The sequence below is a fragment of the Nannospalax galili genome, unplaced genomic scaffold, assembly GCF_000622305.1.
Source record: "Nannospalax galili isolate Female #2095 unplaced genomic scaffold, S.galili_v1.0 scaffold235, whole genome shotgun sequence".
NCBI lineage: Eukaryota > Metazoa > Chordata > Mammalia > Rodentia > Spalacidae > Nannospalax > Nannospalax galili.
The window spans coordinates 5,763,643-5,787,109 of record NW_008338118.1 but is presented as its reverse complement, the minus strand read 5'-3'; positions in this window follow the sequence as shown (position 1 = coordinate 5,787,109).

Below are 23,467 nucleotides of genomic sequence, written 5' to 3'. Positions count from 1 at the left end.
ATACAGAATTTTCTTAAATAATAATCTTTATGTCTCTAAAACTGAGATATGTAATTTGATTTCAAAATTGTCTCTCAATCTTTGTCTTCATAACTAAGTATAACATCTTTGCAAACGTCTTCTGTATAAAGCTTCCTGTTTTATAAACACCAGATGTGTATACATGAATCAAAATTATTTTGTGTTATAATGTGAAATAATATTAAGTTTTCTAAAAATTTATTTCAAACATACCCTGGATATTAACAAATTCAAAGTGCTTGTTGTCATTTAAAGTAGCCCCAAACATAGGTTTAAATCAAATTCAAAACCCAAAGCAGAGTGAAAACTTAGAAAATAAATTTAAGCCAGATAACATGCTTTCACATCTTTGCAACAGATTTTCCTGAGTACTTTATTTTCATTTTACATTACAAAGTATGGGTTTTATAGGTTTTCTTTTAAGTGAAGTGCCTCTGATAGTGTAAAAAAAATATCTTCAGCAAGAAAAATTTAATTACTTTCCTCTATGTATAGCTCTTACCAACAAATTCTTTTGTTCACAATAAACATACATTCATTTGTGGTTACAATGCATATAATTGCATGTTATCTATGTATTAGTAGAAGAAAGAAAAGGTAATAGGTAATGTTAAGTATAGATCAACAATGACAGTGAAAGTTAGCATGCTATAGGATCTTTGAGGGTGATTTTTACTTAAATCTTCTGTTTACGTTGATAGGTGGGCTGGGTTGCCATGGAATATATTATGTAATGGCATGGAAAGATTGTGAGAGACTAGTTTAGGAATGAAGAAGCCCAATGACAAATAGAAATTGTTCATTTATTAAGTTTTATCATGTTGAAAAGGCAACATTTAAAACACATTAGCTTTATTATATCCACTAAGTTAGAATAACTTACTTATTGCTAATTTACAATAACTCAGTGCTGCAGTACCATATTTGAGTCTTTTCCCTATTTTGCATTCAGGGAAATTCCAGGCAAATTAGGAGAAAGGAGATCCTATCTTCCATAATCACTGTTCTTGGAGGGAATAGAAAGAAAAAAGATTTACTGATGACCATAATTTCCTCTACGAAGTCACCGAGAAAATATGTCACTTCCAGGAACATTGACATAGCAAGAGTAAGCTCATATGTTGCTGATGACTCAGGGTTGGGCAAGGAAGCCTACAAAGTCTTTTTCTAGTAGTGAGTCATATGGTAATGTCATCAGGTGGCAAACTTTCTAATTGCTCTTAGGGTTTGGTAATTCCAGTGGTCAGCTCATACTCTGCAGATGTGAGATACATACAACAAATTTTATCCTATTACATAATGCTTTGAGTTTATTTTTTTCCTCACAGAATTTGAGTTCTTTTCTTCATTTCTATACCTTAGAAATGAGTTTTTAAAATCCATTTCTTTAATTGCATGTTTTCTTCTGCTTCTTATAGTACATCCATGAGACCATTGTTTCATTTTACTCTTCTTCAGAAAATACTTCAATTGATAAGATTTCTGTTATGGCTGGGCATGGTGGCAACAGGCCTTTAATCCCAGCACTTTGTGAGGCAGAGGCAGGCAGATCTCTGTAAGATCGAGGCCAGATGGAGGCTAGCCTGGTTTCCATATTGAGTTCCAGGCTACCTAGGGCTACTACTGTCTCAAGAAAGAAATTTAAAAAAGAAAAGAAGGAAGGAAAGAAGGAGGGAAGGAAGGAAGAAACCAAAACAAAACACTAAAACAAAGATTACTGTTACATTTTGAAGTCCCTTGTGAATAGTCACCACCTATTGCCATGTATTAGGAATGGTTCTCTAGAGGAATAGAACCAAAGGAATACACATACACTGTAAAAATGTGTTTATTGCACTGGCTCACACAGTGGGGGTGAGGTATTCTAGCAGTGGCTGTCTGCATGCTGGAGAAGCAGAGAACCCAGTAGCTTCTCCGTCCATGAAACTGGATTCCTTAGCAGTCTTAGTGCAGGGCTGAAGTCCTGGAGCTTCCTGGAGAGGTGCTGGTACTGAGTCCATACTGGAGGGCTGAAGAAGCTGGAGTCTGATGAAGTCATCAGCAGTGCCTGATGCACTTGTTCAAGAAGTGAAGGCAGACAGCACTTTAATTTGGGCATCTTTGTACCTAGGCAACCCTTTAGAAGCTGAGTAGGTCATCCACCCTCAATCCCCTTTGGAAATGCCCTCAAGGACATTCCCTAAGGTGTGTCTCTTAAGTGATTCTAAATTCTATGAATTTGACAATTTATACCAACCACTGCAAGTCCACGCCTTGTCAACTTGTCACCATACCAGGTCTCCTTATGTCATGGATAATTACCAGATAAAGACAAAAACAAGCCAGTTGCTTCAGGACGATAGGAAACATGGTAAGACCCCTGAATTCCATGAGCACAAGTATACCAAGAGTTGCTACAGTTCTTTGGGTGTGAACTGAGTTCTTCGATCTGAAGGGTAGATAAAGCATTCTGGAAGCCCATGGATGATAGTGTTGCTAGAAGTATTACACACAGGAATGGCAAATCCACACTCAGAATGAGAATCTATTCCAGTAAGAACAGAGCATTGGTCTTTCCACAATGAAGTTGTTCAATGGAATTAAACTGCTACCATGTCACTGGCTGCTCACCCAGTGAACAGTGTCATATTAGGGGCTCAGTTGCTGGCAGATTGTCACTTTACAGGTAAGCCTTAGTGAATAGCAGTCCATGTTGCTAAGGTCACACCTAACTATATAAATTCCATCCCTGTGACTATGGTCACTGAATTCATGGGCCCACTGAGGAATAATAGGGAGGCTGGGGAAAGGCTAATGACTATGCACAGAATGGGTCATTCTACCTACTTGGTTATTGAAGTCTATTGCTGAGTGTTTACATAGGAGAGAAATGTCTTCATATCCTTTGTCCATTTGGACAGGTCTTTCTACATGCCTCTTCCACAAATGGCTTTCTCAGTACTCTTTTTCAATTATGCTCCTTCCAGGTCCCCCACAATCCAGCTGAACCATTGCCTAAACCCCATGAATCAGCATTTAATCACAATATGGCCATTTTTCCTTCCATGTCAAAATGTACAACTTTGTTTACTGCCTGAAGATTTCCCTTCACCACTGTCCTTCAGAGTTGTCCCAGAAAAGCACTTCAGTGTTACAGCTATTCACTTCTGGGTAATGCCTCCATAGCCTGAAGAACTGTCCTTAAGCCAAGCCCTAGCCTTTAATGCCTCTGTCACTTGATCATAGGACATATCCCATGAAGCCTCAGAAGGCATTGTAGTAAGAGTAAGAGCTGGAGAAGGCCAGTGAGATTACTCAGTGGGTAAAGGTGCTTGCTTCCAAGCCTGACAACCCAACCTAACAACCCGAGTTCAATCCATGGAACCCACATGGTAGAAGGAGAGAACAGACTTGTACAAGTTGTCCTCTAACTTCCACACACCCGTTGTGGCACACACACGTGCACACACAAACACACACATGCATTCATGCACATATACATAAGATAAATGATTGTAAATGATCTCTTTATGAAAAAGGGAATCTGGAGAGATTGCTCAGTGGTTATAGCTCATGCAGAGAACTCAAGTTCACTTCCCAGCTCCCATGCTGGGTGGCTCATAGCCACCTATAACTAAAATTCCAGCGAGATCTGACACCTCTGGCTTTCTGCAGGTACCTGCACTCACACACACACACACACACACACACACACACACACATAATTAAAAACAAGATGAATTTCTGCTTAAAAAGAGTATGAACCATAGGCTTTTGAACAAGTACTTCTTGTAACTTACTTGTGTCTTCCATAGCTGCACTGACTCAATTGTGTATATACCCCTCTGTTTGATAATAGATTGCCACTATGCACATCTCACTTTATAGCTTACTGGGTAGATAGCACTCACCTGAGAATGGGTAGTTCAGGTCATAAGACAGCATGGTGGCTTATGGTCAAATATTCAGCATTCACTTAGGCCAAGAATTGTATCTCAAAGGGAGAATAGTTATCCACAGATGATAATAAAGCCTTGCTCCAAATTTAAAGAGATTCCACTGTGATTCACCTATGAGAGTCTGCCAAAAGCTTTGGATAGCATCCCTATCTGCCATTGATATCTTGAGTTACCATTTAGTCTGCTGAATCATAAGGCCCAAGTGGCAGAGCTGCCTGTACAGAAACCAGGAGTAATTTCAGAGCCTTCTATTCTGAGTCCCATTCAAAACTAGCATCTTTTTGGGTCATTTGTTACGTGGGTCAGAGTAACACATGCAAGTGAAGAATGCGATGCCTCTAAAATTCAAATAGTCCCACTAAGTGTTGTATTTCTTTGCTGGTGGTACAGGGGGTCAGGTTCAAGAAAATTTCTGTATACTCTATGCCACTGGATTCTAAAAGTTTTACAAAGGTGGAAGATTTGGTTGGATTTGTTTCCTATGCCCTGATGCACAAATGCTTTACCAATAAATCTAGAGTTGTTACTTTCTCCTGTCCCTTGGGTCCAATTAGCATAATATCATCAATGTAATGAACCAGTGTGATGTCTTGTAGAAGGAAATCAAGATTCCTGAAAGCTAGTTATGATACAGGGGTGTAGAATTAACATACCCCTGCATTGGAACCATAAACACTGCTGGCCTCTTCAGCTGAAGGAAATTGTTTCTGGTGGGCCTTGTAGACTGTGTGGAGAAAGAAAAGCATTTGCTAAATCAGCAGCTATTGAATACCAAGTACCAGATGTGTTAATCTGCTCAGGCAGGGAAACTACAACTGGCACAGCAGCTGCAATTGGAGTCATTACTTGATTTAGTTTAGGATAATCAAGTCTCATTCTCTAAGGTCAATCCACCATCTGCCAAGGACAAATAGGAGAGTTTGGTAGACATGTGGTAGGAACCACCACACCTGCATTTTTCAAGTCATTGATGGTAGTACTAATCTCTGCAGTCCCTCCAGAGATGCAGTATTGGCTTGGGTCCACTATTCTCAGGCAGAGGGAGTGATACTGGCTTCTGTTTGACCTTTCCAACTCTAATGTCTTTACTCCATGGGTCAGGGAACCAATGTGGGTATTCTGTCAGCTCTTATGTATATCTATCCCAATTATGCCTTCTGGGATTGGTTAAATAACCACATGATCAGTTTGGGAACCCACTGGAGCTACTGTGAACCAGACTTGACTAAAAGTCCATTGATAACCTGACCTCTATAAATATCTGTTTTAACTGGAGGACCACAATATTTCTTGGGTTCTCTTGACAGCAACATAAATTCAGAGCCAGTGCCTACTAGGCCCTGAAAGATCTGATTATCTCCTTTCCCCAATACACATTTACTATGGTTAATGGCCATAGGTTCTTTGGGAAAGGATACTAGAAAGATTAACAGCAAAACTTTTGGGTAGTATATAAGGGGCCTTCCTCAAGGAGATTTGGCCCCCCCTTTGCTCAAGGAGTACTGGGTCTGTAAACTGCCTCAAGTCTACAAATTGGCAAATTGGTTGAGGCATGTTGTGGTTTGAATATGAAAAGTTCCCCATGGGCCATGTGTTTGAACACATAGTCTCCAGTTGGTGGCACTATTTGAGAAGGTTACGGACCTTTGGAAAGTGGAATTTCTGCTCTCTCTCTCTCTCTCTCTCTCTCTCTCTCTCTCCTCTCTCTCTCTCCCTCCCTCCCTCTCCTTCCTATGAGTAGATCAAATGTGATGACTCTGCTTCCTGATTGCCAGGCCAGCCTTGTGTTCCTGCTTCCATGCCTTCCCCGCCATGATGGACTATATCCTCTCTGGATATAAACCAAAATAAACCCTTTATCCTATAAGCTGCTTTTGGTTGGGTGTTCTATCACAGCAACAGAAAAGTAACTAATACAAGGGGCCATGGTTTTGTATTGTGATTCAAGGTAGTCAGCCATTTTTGTTCATTTTCTCTGGAACTTTTCCACTTATACAAATAGGAAGAGAGACTTAATGGGCTTCCTATCTATTTCACATCTGAAAACACCATCATTGACTAGCCAACACCATAAATCTACATGAGTGAGACCATTGGTCAACATTTTGCCTCTGTTTTCTATTACGGTATATAGCTTCACCTTGCCTTCTGATGATCCAGTGCTACCACTTGGCCCTTTGCCACTCTGGGGTCCAATGAAATTCATTGAATTTAAGTTACCCAATTGAACAGTTGTGGTCTTAACTGGAAGGTCTGGCATACTGAGAAGAGCCCTTCAAATGTGCTGGTGCTCCTCTCACAGACCTGGTGTGTGTGTGTGTGTGTGTGTGTGTGTGTGTGTGTGTCTGTCTGTCTGTCTGTCTGTCTTTCTGTCTGTTTTGAGACAGGGTCTCCCTGTAGCTCCAGATGGATTGGAAGTCACTATGTAGACCAGGCTGGCCTTGATCTCACAGAGATCCACCTGTCTCTACCTCCTGGGTGCTGCGATTAAAGGGGTATACCACCACACCCAGCCTCAAATCTGTTTCTCCTAGTACTAGTGAAGGGCACATCTTCTGGACCTTCCCATTGTGCAGGAATCGGTTTTCCATGGCAAATAAGAAATCTACTCCAGCAATTTCCAGAAGATTTTGAATCCCTTAATAAACAGCAAACAAAGATTATCAGACATCTCCATCTCATTCACAGTAGGCCATCTTTGAATCCATACATCAGTCAACCAATCAAATAAACTGCATCTTTTTTAAACTATGTGAACTGGAACATTAAACCAAGAATCTCTGCTCAGTGAATCCGTATCAGTAAACTTGACGTGATCTAGTTTTGTATTCCTTCCATAATTTTCTCACACACTTTAAATTCTTTCCCAAGCATATTCTCCAGACTTCTATATGTACGAATTAGAGAACAAAGCACTTAGGAATTTAGCGTACCTCCACATAAAACTCATGGTGTACCTCACCTTTGGGGCCTGCTGAAACTTGAGTCTAGTTATAGTTCTAGAGGCAAAGATGTTCTGAGGGGCATCAGCATGGTGTTGCTTGAGGTTTTCTTTGAGGAAGGTCATTGCTGTTTCCACAGACATTGCAGGATTAATTCCTTTAGCTGAGGTTGGGAAAGTCAATATTGCAGGAGGTAGGGGTAGATGTGGGGACACATCTGCTACTAAGGGTAGAGAAGCTACTTTTTGAGGCAAAATAAACTCATCAGAATTTGAGGGCTCAGGGTTGTAGACCTCTACAGGGTCCTTCCAAACAGCTCCATCTCAAGTTATGTTATCTCACTCTTTTCCAACCAGTGACCTCACTTTAACTGGAGACACCCTTAAGAGCTGAGACTTAAACTTGCACTGTAAGTCAGGTGATCACATGATGAGTGTTTGGATGGTTTTCGGCAACTGTAGCTTTTATGGCTGCTGGAGAGAAGATACTCTTTCAAGACACTTTAGGCATAGTCAGAGAACCAGGTCCAGAAACCACCAAGCTCCTTAGACAAATTCAGCCTTATAATTCTGTTTCTCTGGAACCACTCCTGGTACCAAAATCTGTACTGAGCAGCATTTTCTAGAAGTACAGAATCAAATATATGCGTATGTGTACACTACAAAAGAGTACTTATTAGATTGGCTTCTGCAATACGGGTTGGGGGTAGCCTAGTGATAGCTGCCTGAACACTGGAGAGACAGTGAACCCCATAGCTGCTCATTCCATGAAGCTGAGGCCCCTTTCTAAAGTGCATTAGCACCCGTGGTTTGTGTTGTGCCTAAGGGAAGAGGAGAGGACTTTCCAAATACCCCCAGGAGACTTTCTATCATGTTTTGCAGGTGGAGGTTCAATCTAGGTCTCACTAAACAAGAAAAATCGAGAAATACTGTATACATTATACAGAGTATTTAGTGAACATCTGTTCAAATGATCTCCAAGAAACTACTTTTCATGTCATCCTCATTTTATAGATGAGGAAACTAGATTTAGAAGACTTCAGTAATTTGCCCCAGATCGCCAGCTGTTAAGTGGCAGAGTGTACATTCAGCATGAAGCAGTGACCACAAGCATTACCTCCTAGCCATACTGTCTTCTCTCTAGATTTGATTCTTCATTTCTTGTACTTCATAGCAGGCTGACAGGCTCAGCAAGCAATTTCACAAATTAGCAGTTCCAGCAGAAAATCCGAAGGGTTATGTTAGAATATAGGTTAAAATATTGCTATTATGACTAGAATAAAAGTATAAATATAGACCAATCATGTATTTATTATCTCCTACTATAGAAGAGACTAACTTACATTTAGCCACATCTTGTGATATGTGACAGAACTGTTTACAAATGACAAACCCATAGAGAGCTTTGGGGAGGTAATATTTTTCAATACATGCTAATAGTGACATCCATAAAAATAACTCAAATATTTTTAAAAACTCTGAAAGACTTCTTGATTCTATTTGTGAATTGATGACTTTTTGTATGAACATCTAGTTTATGTCTTTTTAACATGTACTGTGCATTAATTATCCTTTACTAAGGCATAAATATAGAAGAGTAGGTAGACATTAGGTATGACTTTTGGAGTCTGGGAAACAAGATTCAGTGAGACATGACATCTAGAGGAAGGAGTTTGATGGCTCAGGTAGAAGGTTTGAGGTGGGGCTCTGGGGCATGAATTCATAGTTTCAGAGGTTTTAGTCTAAGGTCTCTTGGCCTTTTTGCTTTGGAGCTATTGTGGCACAGTCTGTAGTTATGGCAATACGTGGTAGGGAGATCTGTTCACTTCCCCACGGGAAAAAAAAAAAAAGAAGAAGAGGAACGAAGGGTAGATCGAGGGTCTTAATATTTCCTCCAAGAGTTGCCTCCAATGACCTCCGACCTTCCTTCCACTATGTTCTACCTCCTAAAAATTCTAGTAGTGCCTCTGGAAATTCCAACTGACACATGTCGCATCATTGTGGCACTGAACCATTCAGAACAATCTTGATTGTTAAGAATGGAGGGTGAGATGAGGAAGGTAAGCAGCCAGTTCTAGGCTTTCATCAGTGCCCCACAGTTATTGGCAGAATGAGCCCCATGACCTTGCCCAGCTCCAGATGGGGCTGAGAAATTCAGGAGAGCAGAGGGAACACTTAGTGAGCTCTGTTAGCTCTGTCAAAGCAAAACTTTTTGAGGAATACATTTTTATACTTTTGTGTATTTGTATCAGCAGAGGGCCTACCATATTGCTCTATGCATGGAAAATTATTAACATGCATCCTATTGAATTAGATGAGTAGTTTGATTAAATTTATTTTGCATATTGTTAGCCTTCTTCAAGAGGAAACCTGTCTTTTTGAAAGCTAGTTTTTGTCTGAAAAATGTACCACTTCTGTATCAGAAACAAATGTCTTAAAACAAAGCTGAAAACAAAGTTGAGGGAAGGGTGGGAACTGGCTTTTACCATGCAATGCTGCCACTCACAAACATATGGAGGCTCTCCTCCCTGCCAGAACATCTGTTTGCTGTTGGGTTGACATGGCATCTCCAGGGTGATCTCCATTTAAAAGTATGTCATTACATATTGAACTATGACAAAAGGTTACATATGGAATCTTGTGAAATTTACTGATGGCTTTATCACCGGGAGGTAGAGCTTAACATGTGTTCAAGCAGTGCTCACGCTGTCTCTGAGGCTGTGGGCAAGGAGTTAGGGTGGAAACACAGATTCACTCCATGCACATAGACAGAGGTATCTCTCACTGGGTGCAGGACCCTAGTGCTCCAAACTGAAAGGACCTCGTCTATGCCAGCCTCTGGATGGAACTGGGAAGGAAGTGAAGAAGTGATCTCGGATACTGTTCACAACCCTGTACTCTTTGGGATTTGAATTTCTCCCTTTTCCTTCTGTGACCCTCATTCCCTCCCATTTCTACTCTGAACTTTCTAACCACTTTAAGCTTCTTTCCTTCCCTGGCTCCTCCTCCTCTAACTACTCATTTAATGCAGATAGTCTTTTGCACTACCTCTACACATACATCAAGTCTCTATTTGCAATGCGTATAGGAAGGAGTCCAGTCTCCCACTGAGCATTATCTAGAAAGCCAGCATAACTCTCAGAAGGTGCAAGTCTGGTTCTAGCTTTAGTATTATTTCCCAATGGGGTCAGGGGACAATTTGAATCTCTCTGAAATTTGGTTTCCTTGTCTATGAAATGAATGATATTTGCCTTGCTACAAGCAAGCTGATGACACTTGCTTCTAAGTTACTGATGATGATAAATTGCAACTACAATTTTGTTCACTTAAGGTCACATGATAGTCATTTTGCCCTGTGTCTCATGCTGTACGTCTTTGAACCCTGAAACGTGTGTTAGTTGCAAAATAATCTTATGTTTGTTTTGTGAGAACAGAAACGAACATAAAAACAAATAGCCACAAAACTTTTTAGTACGTTATTCTCTTATCTGTGCATCTTCTAAAAAGTCTTTGTTTTTACTTCTTATATAAAAATTTGTACAAAAGGCTTGTGAACCAATTAAAAACAATATCAGCTTTCATACACACAAACAGAAGAGGGGGCGTGTGCTTTCTTCTCCATGTGTTTTAAATTAGTCCGATTTGTTCATCAGTGGAAAACAAAGCAGTAGACTAAGTTCTTGGCAGGGGCTAATCTAGAACTATCAAAGTATTAAAAGATTAATACAACATTAAGACACAGAGACAATACACTTCCTTTCACTTGCAAAGCACTAAAATATAGCACTACGGAAAGACCCAAGTGCAATTCCAAGCAGTGGCTTATGTTAGTGTATCTGACATGTTATTTTTCCCTGCTTTGGGTCTGAATTATGAATGTTCAGGTATTGACCTTTCCGTTTTTGAAATGGTTGGCTAACCATGATGAAGTTAAATTTGTCTGTTTGATAATGGTTCTGTTTTCTATGAACAATAGGATTATAAAAATTCATAAAGCTTTAAAACTTCCTCATGGGCTGAGCGTGGCAGTACATGCCATTAATCCCAGGACTTGGGAGGCAGAGGCAGGAGAATCTCTGTGAGAGTGAGGCTAGCCTGGTCTACATAGTGATTTTCAAGCCAGCTGGGGCTACAGGGAGATGTTGTCTCGAAAAAACAAAAAGAAAAAAAAAAACCTCTTCAATCATTTACTTGTTTACTTTCAAAAACTTTCCCCTTTATTATAAGCTGAAGTCCCATGTTGCAAATTAAAAATAGATAATATTTGCATAATTTTTCCTCTGTGATAGACTCATTTAGTAGAGACAGTAACCTTGGAGAGTGGACATCACTGTACTCATGTACCTAGGAAGAAGCCTAAGACAATGAAAGAAAGGAAAAGCCATGATTTTCCACACTTTATTTAAACATAAAACTCCAAAGACACATTATTATTACTATTATTATTATTATTATTATTATTCTGTTCATTCTTGTGTCTATCTATGTGTTAGTACTAGTCAACTAATAATTTTGTGCCAGGGAGATGGTACCTGCCATGCAAGTATGAAGGACTAAGTTTGGCTCACCGGTACCCTTAAAAAGGTAAGCATGACTGTGTGTTCGTAATTCTAGTTTTGGCGTGTGGGAAGGATTGGTTGAAATAGGCAGATCTCCAGAGCTTACTGACTAGCCAGCCAATCAGTATGAGACCCTGTCTCAAGAGATAAGGTGGAGAGTGATCGTGGACAATACCTGAAATCTAACCCTGGCCTCCACATGTACACACATACATTACACACACATGCATCTGTGCACACACACACACCACACACACTTTATAGCAGACGAAGTAGGTGTGAAAAGCAAAGATGAAGATCCATCTTGGCTGCAGAAAATCTCACACTCTAGCAAGGAAGGAGAAAGACAAACCAGAGAAAAATGGAAGAAAGGAGGAAGACCGAAAGAAGGTAAAGGTCCCGTGTTCCTGAGGTCATGTAGAACAGGCAACATGATAAAATATGGGAGTAGGAAGTTACAGAAACAAATCTGTGTGACAGCAGTACAGAGGGTGATACAGAGCCCGGGCTTTGAAATTCAGCTAAGAAAATGACTTTTCTATCTCTCATTTGCCAAACTCTGTGACCCTTAACTTTCTTACCTATAATAGAGAGGTAATAGTTACTTCAAAAGGTTCTCTTGGGGATTAGGTGATATAGTGTCAGTGTATTAAATTCCTGTGGCTGCGATAAGAACTGATCACAAACTTGGTGGCTTGTCAAAGCAGAAATGTATTCTCTTTTTTTCTTCCTTTCTTTCGGCTAATTAAAAAAAAAATTATTGGCGTGGTGGCCCACGCCTTTAATCCAAGCACTCAGGAGACAGAGATGGGCGGATCTCTGTGAGTTCCAGGACAGCAGCTGGGGCTACAGGGAGACCTTGTCTCAAAAAGACGACAGCCAGGCTCCATCTTCTTAAGGATCTACAGCTTTCATGTGTATGGGGGAGGGGGCTGGAGAGATGGCTCAGAGGTTAAGAACACTGACTGCTCTTGCAGAGGACTGGGGTTCAATTCTCAGCACCCACATGGTGGCTACGACATGTCCTTAACTCCAATTCCCAGGGACTCCAAAGCCCTCTTCTGACCTCTGCGGCATTGCAGGGCACTGGTGCATTCGCTTACATGCGGGCAATACACTCATATACATGAAATAAAAATAATAAAGTATGTTTTTAATTATTGAGCTTTTGTACATTTCATACAGTTCTTAATCAAATTTAGGCCTCCTCCCCCATCCATACTTCCCCAGTCCCTCCCCACCAGACCATGTATTCTGCCATACATGTTAAGTCCCATTCAGTCAAGCATTTGTGCCCAGATGTCCTTTGTTGCAAATTCATTCTTTTATAGTTTTAGAGACCAAAAATATAAAATCAGTGTCACTGGGTTAAAATCAAGGCGCCCTCAGGGCTGTACTCTCTCCAAGAAGTCATTCTGTTCCTTGTCTTTTCCAACTCCTGGGAATTGCCAATGTTCCTTGGTTTGTGGCCACAGCACTTAAATCTGCCTGTATAGCCATGTATTCTTTTCTTCCTCTGCCTGTCTCTCACAAAGTCACCTGTGACTGCAGATAGAGGCTGCCTGGATAGTGAAGGATAAGTTCCCCTTCTCAAGCCTCATCAGCAAAGGTCCTTTCCCATATAAGGTAACATTTGCAGAGTGCAGGGATTAGGAACTAATATTTTTGGCAGGGAACAGAGGTGGCATTCTTTAGTCTACTGAAATGTGTAAAAGATCTTGATACACCAGAGATCCTTGATACATGCTAATAATATTCACTATTTCCGTATTATGCTTTTGAGGGGCAGACTTTACCTCAATAGTAAGAATCTGTATATGCTGTCTTTCTATTTCTAAATAAGCATTAGTCAACTTTGGCTTTCTAGACAAGCCTGTCACTATAAAAACTTGTAAACAATCAAAGATGAATAGCTTTGTGTTAATGCAGGAAATAATTTTTGTTTTGTTTTGCTAATGCAATCTAACCCATTAAGATGATTATGTCAGGACCCAGTGGTACATTTCAGGTATGACTTTTTCACAACTCATTTATCAGGTATGATGACAGGCTGTGTGCACACTTTAGAGTAGTTATGTATTGATCTCTTTTCTTTCCTTCTAAGTGTTACTCATTATCCTTTGCCCATCAGCATATGGGAAAACTAATAATTGCAGAGGTCAAGTAGCACTTAGGAGCAATTTAAGAGTCAAAGTACAAGGCTGCAAGCCTTTCTTGCTTAACTCTACATAAGCTCGTCAGCCTTACATTTATTTTGACATAGAGACAAATACTTTTGCAGCTACTCACTGGTCCTAAGTCAAGAGGGCAAATCACAAGGATTTGACAAGAAATATTCATTGCTCTGAAAAGTAAAAATTTGTATTCACTTAGAAAATTACTGTTAATAGAATAATGAACAATCATATTTCCTAATATGCCAAAACTAAAGGAATATAAAAGGTTACACACTCTAAATTCCAACATTTGGCTGACTTGAATTTCCCTTCATCCACTGGGTGTACTTTGTGAGTCACTTGTCTCCTCTAAACATCACCATTTAGTACATGCATCCTCCATTGTCACACATTCTGGTAGGCCTTTCCACTGTTCCCATTTCCTTTTAACCGAATTATATCCATAAATATATTCTAGGGACCTTCAATGTTCTGGAGACAGTAAGCTTGCTTTCAAGGAAGTTTTATTCTGTATTGAACCAAGTATCTCCCAGAATCGAGAAACAGAGACAAAAGGCTTATGTCCTGGTAGTATATTGGGCAATTGATTTCAAAATGTCAGTGTCAGGGTTTTGAAAAATTAAAGCACAACTGAACAGCAACCAGTCCAAAAGTGGTGATCAAGCTGTGGGCAACTTGAGCACCATTCCTTACTGGGAATGCATGTAGAATGAGCCTTGAAATTTTGAGAGCAGGACACAGTTAAAGAGACACGTATACATTTGGTGTTGTCCCCCACTGGCTAAGGACTCTCAAGCTTTCAGACTTGTCCATGCAGCTGAATGCCTGAATGAGACTGCAAGGGATGTTGGCAGAGAGGCCCAGGCAGAAAGTGAATCTGTTCACAGGACAGAGAGTACACTACCAACTTGTCCCTGTGCATAGCTAACTGCTGTGCAAGCATCAAACTGGAAAGATGGGCTGTGAGAAAATGAGGATGTGTGGGTCACCTGGTACCCACGTGGAGAGCTGAGAGTACCATAATAAACATTAGCTTTTTAAATTTTAAAATGCATTTACTAATGGGTTTCTTTATGACATGTTCATACATGTATATAATGGTACTTTGATGATATTTACACTCAACACACACCTTGTTCCACTGGCCTCCTCCTCCCAGGTAGTTCCCCTTCCACTTTCGTGTCATGTACTTACATACATATACATACATATCCTCACATAAAAGTAAATATGTGACATTTGTCTTTCTTCTCTATCATTCTGTTTTCCATCCCCCCTTTAAATTCATTCTTTCTTAGTCCCTTTCCTACTTTCATATCTTACATTTACACATATGCACACACATACATACACACACATGCACATTCACATACATATTCCACATATAAGAAAAACATACAATATTTGTCTTTATTTTTCTGACTTATTTTGCTTAACATGGTGATCTCTAATTATACTCATTTGCCTGCAAATAACAAAATTTCATTCTTTTAAAAAATTTTTATTGAATTTTTGTGTATTTCATGTAGAACATCTCAATCAGTCTTAATAATCTTTATAGCTCCTTCCCCACTGACCTCTTCCCATAGTGTTCCCCCCAAATGGAATTCATACATTTTGCGGGACAATCAACAGCTACCTAATTGGACTCAAAGTCCACTCAGTGGTAGGGAACTCATGTATGGTACTGTAAACATAGCCAAATACGCATGACTGGAGAGGTCATAGATCTTAGAGAAAACCCCAACGCTGCCACATCCCTAGACAAATGTAATTCCTTTCTATGTATAAAATGTATCCTTATATTTACAGATAAATTTCATTCTTTTTTATGGCTGAATGAAACTTCATTGTGTATGTATACCACAGTTTCTTTATTCAGTTGTTGATGGACACCTAGGCTGTGAATCCTGCAACAATAAACATGGATGTGCACACATCTCTGTGGTGAGCTAGCTTAGATTCTGTGACGGTTAGCTTTAGTTGTTTATTTGGCACAACCTAGAATCACCAGGGAAGAGAGTCTCAGTGCAGATTGCCTACATTGAGTTTGCCTGTGGGCCTGTCTATAGTGGTTTGTCTAAAGCTAACTGGCAAGGGAGATCCAGCCTGGTGTGGGCAGCAGCATTCCCTAGGCAGGGGTTTCTGAACTGTGTAAGAGTGGAAAAACTGGGCTGAGCACAAGCAAGCAAGCAAGCAAACAGCATGTGTCTGTAATTTTCTCTGTTCTTGACTGAATGTGATGTGACCAGTTGTCTCAAGCTTCTGCCACAGTGATGGGTTGTAAGCTGGAATCGGGAGCTAATAAATCTTTCTTTTCCAAGTTTCTTTTTTTTTTTTTTCCAGGGCATTTTATCATAGCAAAAGAAATGTTCTCGTTAGAACAGATTCCTTCAGGTATGTACCCAGGAGTAGTGTAATGGGTCATATAGTATTTTTCCAAGAAAACTTCATACCAATTTCCATAGTGACTGCACATGTTTACATTCTAATAAACATTTATCTTTCCCCAAATAATCACCAGTGTTCCTTATTATTTGTTTTCTCGATGATAATCATTCAAATTGGGGTAAGATAAAATCTTAATGCAATTTTGATTTGCATTCCTTGATGGTTACAGGTGTTGAACATTTTCATACATTGAATTTCTTTTTTTGGAAATAGCTACACAGTAGTTTATGGTAGCTCAGGACACAACATCACAGGCAGCATTGAACTTGTGCCAAAGGACTAAAAGAGACTGAGGATATTTGAAAATTAATTGTAGAGCATTCCAGGACTAAATAGTCAGAAAGAAAAAAAAAAACTGAGCTGGAAAAGCTCAGCCCTGGGCTTGAAGGAGGGGAAGGTAGTTGATACAACTTGCGTTTGCTACTAGGTTTTTCTTTGTCCTTCTGGTAAAATCAAAATTCCCTCCAAACAATGACTCCTCCTGTCCCCTAGCCCATGTGCTATGACTTTCTCCGGCTTGTGACTTTTACCTATGCAAGTTGAAACATGGTGCTCTTGGCTGCTAGCTCTGGCCCATGACTTATGAAGAATCACTATAATAAAATGAAACCTTGACATATCTGGGCCAGAAACTTGCTCTTATGTCTGAATTTATAGGAAAGAGGATAGAAAATGTAGACTTGTGGAAGTCATGTTGCTCCTTCTAAGTCTGAGGTTGCCCAAGGAAATGAAGTTGAGAAATAGAAAGAAACTAAAACTCAGAGAACTTTGAATTGCTGTATCGGTCAGTGTTAGGAGCCAGCGGTCACTCAGACTCCTCAAACATACAAGCCAGTAATTTCTTTTTTGTATTCAAGCCAATTTGGGGTGGGTTTTTAGTTGCCTCTGATGACAAAAACAGCAACAAATTTTGTAACTTAGGTAACTTTCAGGCACTTTTTCGTGCTCTCTCCAATTTATTCTGTTTTCCTTAGTCTATTTTTAATGATCTCAGTATTTTATTTCTTAGTTCTTTTTCCACTGGAGAATGAATAAATAGAGAAGAATGAGTGTTAGCTAACACAGAGAGTCAAAATAGGATAGGGAATACCCTGCACCTGTGCACAGCTCTAATTGAACTTAATGGCTATGAAAGAAAAAAAGACAAAGGCCATATGAAGTTGGAAAAGGAATGTGATGGGGTCTGGGAGAAGTTGGGGGGGAGGGTGAATATGGTCAAAATATATTGGAAACACATATGAAATTCTCATAGAGTTGATAAATAAAATATTTTTTTAAAGGATAGGGCAAAACAGTTGAACTTGACTGTTGATTTGTGGCAGACAGATTTACGTGGCTGTCATATTTATATGATGTCTTCTTTTAGCTTTATCCTGTAGACAAAAGGTTTGGAAAGACTGTATGCCACCCTCTTTGATGTTCTCTCGCTAATATATAGCTACCTGATTTTATATGAAATTGATGAAGGCTGAATATTGACCTAGAGTATAATCCAGGCCATCTTTTTAAAAAATTCTACCATTTCAAGTTAAGATACAAGAAAAGTTCATGTGAGTTGGCGGAAAAGAACAGTTGGTTTGCATTCCAGAAAAATCACACATTGAGGCCCTTACTTACTTTTCATATTCATTGGGTTTGACCATCACTTACAACCTTCTAGTAATCATGTATAAAAATCTTGTTGTGTCTTGCATTATATAGTAGCTTATGGTCTGTATTAGTTACTTTCCTCATTGCTATGATAAAATATCTAACTGAAGCAACTTAAGCAAGGAAGTGTTTATTTTGGCTCACAGTTCAAGAGAAAGTCCATTGCAGAGAGGAAGCCCATCATGGTAGGGGAAGGCATGGAGACAGAAGCATGAGGCTGTTCATCACAGTGCATCCACAGTTAGGAATCATAGAATATTGAATACTAGTAGTCAGCTCACACTTTTCTTTCTTATTCAGTCCAGGGCCCCAGCCCATGGAATGGTGCTGCATACTCTTAAAGATTATTAATCTTGATAATTCTTCAAGTCATTTTTCTAACTCTAATCATTACATAGGTTGATGTGCCAAACATGGGTCTAGAGTATGTCTTGAACTTTGTCTCCCGAGTGATTTTAGAGCCTGTCAAGTTTACAATCAGTATTAAGTATCACATTAGCTATGATAAACATAACAAGAAAACAAGGGACTCTAATCATTACATAGGTTGATGTGCCAAACATGGGTCTAGAGTATGTCTAGAACTTTGTCTCCTGAGTGATTTTAGAGCCTGTCAAGTTTACAAACAGTATTATCACATTAGCTATGATAAACATAACAAGAAAACAAGAGAAATAAACAACTTTTCAAATAAGGCAACTTTTCAAATAAGCCAAGCAGAGAGCCAAAGCGATGCTGACTGAGGATGCTGAGTGCAAGGCTACCTCATCAACCTCAACTCACTTTCATTTCAGATTCTGGACATCCTACTACTTTCGCTTTCAGCCACTGTTTTTATCATTAGAGTTGTCAAAGCACTATATAATTGAGCTAATCTCCACACTCTTCTCATTCATCCTCTGCAATAGACTTCACTCTTAGCATATTACACATGTTTGAAACCACACAAGAACTGTTCCTGGTCATATCTTATAAAATATATACATATATTAGGTGGACATTATTGTTGCCTGAAATCAGATGAAAATAAGTATCACATATGTTTAAGTGCAGAGTAAAAGTTGAATTAAAAGATTGGGGTTAGTGTCTTGGTCCATAGCCACGGAACAATCTGATTTGGAACTAACCTGTCTAACTCTCTTTCTACCTATCTTTTTCTTACCCACCTTAGGTCTTTGTAAATACTAGAGCTCAATAAAGGTTTTGCTCAGGTAAATAAATGAAATGAAATATGGACCTGCTTTCAGTTATAGAAATTAGCATTATTTCCAAACACACTCAATACTTCATTTCTACTATATTTTAAAATTAGATGAAAAGAAGTATTTTAGAGAAAATATATTTATAATTTTATTTCAAACCCTGGTTGACAGATACTAAATAAACTTTCAGTTATTCCAAAATTAAAGAGAGTTCTTAAAACAATTTCTGTAACCTTAAAAAAAGAATGTTGTGCAACGTTTAGGACAGAAGTGGAATGTTGGGAAATCAAATAGCATCTCTCCCTCTAGCATAACAGAGAATTATGCTAGAATTGCTCTAAACTAATGAGGAGGTGGCTTAGTTAAACAAAAGTATTTAAGTTTATTTGGATTGGTTTAGGTTCTTGAAAATACTATGTTAACATAGGGAATCGTTTTGAAAATTATTTGGGTATTTAAAATTGTTCAGTGAATGACTTTAATCCCTTCTGATGGGAGATTTCACTACATCTGAGAGAAGCTTGATTTTGTTAAACTCCTAAGACCCATGTTTGGCCACATCAACCTGAGTGCATGATTAGAGTTAGAAAAACGACTTTGTAGAAGATGTCACCTTCCTACTGAACCATAGCCGCAGCTCCCCACGTGTCTCTGGATCACATCTGTTTACTGACAGAGGTCCAACCAATGTCCTCATTCACTCACATGCAACATCAATGAGGCTCGTATGTGTGTTCTCACAATACATGTTGGCCCCAAACAGAGGCTACACTACTGTTAGCCTTGAAGTCCATACTGCTAGGAACTTGGCCTGGATTTTATCCTTTCCATCATCAATGTAACTGTCATCTAAATGCCTCTGCCTAAAGCTTTACCTTCTGTGGGGTAGAAGAAACAGAGTACCATAATTTGAAATCCAGATCTCAAGTAGGTCTATTTTAGGCTAGCTGAGATGATAGAGTTTATCTTTCTAGCAAAGCAAGCAAATTTTGTGGAGACATTAAAAATATACTGGGTAGGGGCTAGAGAGATGGCTCAGTGGTTAAGAGCACTGGCTGCTCTTCCAAAGGACCTGGGTTCAGTTCCACATGGAGGCAAACAACCATCCATAACTTCAGTTACAGGAGATCCAACACTCTCTTCTGGCCTCTGTGGGTACTGCATGCATGTTGTACTTACATACATGCAGGCACACAAAATAAAATAGTAAATCAAAAATACTTTTCTAAAAATATACTATGTAAAATTAAAATGTTTCTTTTCCCCAAGTGTATGGAGATACATATTCACATTTCCCCCTACCATCCCTCCACACCCACAAAGTCATTTTTTAAAACAGAATATAATTTCTAGAAATAAAAGTGTGAGATGTTGCCTCAGATAATCTCAGTATATTTTGTAGGGAAAAGATGTAAGTGGGTTTGATTGGTTTTAAGTATAAAATCCTTAACTTTAAATGAGTAGTTTTGTTCAGTGTATTTTCTTTATGAAGGCTACGCTTTAGATCATGCTTTTTCCTTTGAAGATGAATGTATAGTTTCTCTGTCTTGGTAGCTTATCTAGTTCAAGAGTTAGTGTTTTAAATAAAGTAACAAGGCATGGCCATACAATTTGAGTTTTGCTCCAAGTCAGCTGAGAACAGCAGGGGACACAAGTGATTACCATTATGGTGACCTGGTATTATTAAATTCTAAGCTTCTTATTGCAACAGATGGAAGCTATCACAGAGGTCCACAACTGGTCAAATGCAGAGAATAATTGTCTGTGAGATGCCCAGCCCTAAGTGACACACACCTACATTGGAACCTCTACACACAGAACAGCAGAACAGGGGTAGAGAGAATATTAATGCATCTCCAAGCTCTTACCAACAAATCTTTCTCATGCAACAGAGTGTGATACACACAGAAGGCCACAACTGGCCAAAGTGTAGAGAATAAGAGACTGAAGAGTACATATCCCTGGATAGGACTTCTATATTAAACCTTTGCCATCCAGGGCTCAGAGACCATTACAGGAGAGGGGACAGAAAGACTTTAAGAACCAGGGGTGATGGATGATCACAAGGAAACAGTTTTCCAAGCAACTGGGAACTTGCTTATATGAACTTACAGCAGTGGTGATAACATCCCCAAGACCTATGCAAACTCCAGATGAAAACTTAGCCTAGAAGTGGAGAAATGGGCATGAAGCCCCAACTTTAGCTGAGAACTATTGGCAGCCGATCGCTGCTGGGTGTGTGTGAGTTGATCTTCTTTAAGGGAGTGACAATAGATAGGCTGACCAGACTCCAGTGGATGAACTCACAGCAAAGACATCTGGGGACACAAGCTTGACTCAGTAGGCCTTAACATATATGACAGAATGCATGAAATCCAGTGGAGGGAGATATAGGGGGATGATGATAGGGAAGGGGGTCTAAATATGATTATGATGTATGAAATGCACAAAAATTAAATACAATATATATTATAAAAAATCTTTCTTTTTGCCTATGAGGAAGAAAAAGAGGATTATTATGACAGACCCACAGGCACTAAATGAGTCAAATGGAAGTTGAGATTCCCGCCAAGTACACCAGCCTCACAACAAACTTTGTAAATGCAATGCTCATATGAGACATAAAGGTGACAGAAGCATCGTTTTAAAAACAATATTTTGAAGCTGGACATGAAGTTAAATGGAAGAGTAAACTTGGAGCTTAAACTTTAGTAGGTAAACAATTTTATTCTTACACATTGGTTTCTGAAAATATTAAGATCTTTCTAAGGCTAGGTACCTTGTTGGTTCATCATTGTAGTGTGCAGTGATCAAGGGATATTTGCTGAGTGCATATTTTGTTCCATGTTCTGTGTTAAGCAATGTGCATAGTTGTAATAGCTGCTTTTCTAGTTGCTATAACCAAATACCTGACAAGAAGTAACTTAAGGGAGGAAGGGTTTATTGAAGCTTACAGTTTGAGAGTATAGCTCAATACAGTGAGGAAGTCGTGGTGAAAGGAGTTTGCTGTGGCTCCACGGTCAGGAAGCAGAGTGATGAGACCTGGAAGCAGAGTGATGAGAAATCCAGCTTTCTCCTTATATGCTTTCCAGGGCATCAGCTTAGGGAATGGTGCAGCCCACTTTCAGGGTGGGTCTTCCCACCACCTCAATTACTTAACATAGGTAACACCTCACAAGTGTGCCTAGAGGATTGTCTCTTAGGTGATTCTAGATCCTGTTAAGCTGATAGAATTAACAGACACAGTACTGAATGAAGGGATGGAGGAAGCTGAGGTCCTTACCCCAGGCAATGAGGTTGAAATCTGAGTCATGAATTTGAAAGGATTCAAGCAGGACCAACTCAGTCTCTTCTTCTATTTCGAGTCTGCTTACTGGTGGAGAGCATGTTTGGGGGTCTGTCTTTGACCGTGAAGTATTGGAGTATGTCTTGGTTTATTTTCCTATTACTGTTATAAAATGCACTGACAAAGTCAAATTAAAAGAGATGTTGTGGCTCACTGTTCAAGGTACAGTTCATGATGGTGGGGAAGTTGGGGAGGCAGGAATTGGAAGCAGCTGGTGACATTGCATCCGCAGTCAAGAAGCAGAGCACAATGGACCCATGCTGCTCCCCTGTTCACCTTCTCCACCAATACAGTCCAGGATCCCCTGCCCAAGGAATGGTCCTGTCTTCAGTTAAGATGAGTCTTCCAACATCAATTAACATAATCAAGATTTCCCCACAGGTAGGACCAGAGGCCCACGTCCCAGGTGATTCTAAATTGTGTCAAGTTGATGATCAGCACTAACCATCAGAGTGGCTTTTGCCTAAAGGGAGACATGATGTTGCTCACCTAATATCTAGATAAGGAAGTTTATTTTTCAAGAATGAAGCATTAGTGTTTTCCATGGTCTCACACCAAAGTCTTCTTCCTTAAAACATTCTCATCACTAATAAAAGTAACACTTAATTGCTTGACTCTGAAACCAATTTCTCACTTGTTTAATTTTAAAGAGACTCTATCACTGATGGATATTTGATGTAGTCAAATGTTTTTCTACACCTATGCAAATGAGCATATAGCTTTTGTGATTAGAACATGAGTGTGGGGACTGGAGAGATGGTTCAGCAATTGTAAGAGCACTTGTTGCTCTTCCAGAGGACAACATTCAGTTCCTAGCACTCATTTTGGACAGCCTGTAACTCTAGCTCCAAGAGATCCAGTACCCTCTCCTGGCTCTGTGGATACACACACACACACACACACACACACACACACACACACACGATAAGTCCTTTTTAAAAAGTATATGAATATGGTACATCACATTAAGAAATTTAAAAAAATTGAACCAACCTTATATTCCTGAGATAAACCTTACTATAATCATAATACATATGGCAAGATTTGGTTTGCTAATATTTTGTTGAATTTTTGTTCATATGCACATGGAGAATATCATGGTTCTGTTATCAAAGTAATACTGGCCTCACCAAATGTGGAGAGAAGTTCTCCCTTTAATGTTCTGGATTACTTTGGGTAAAA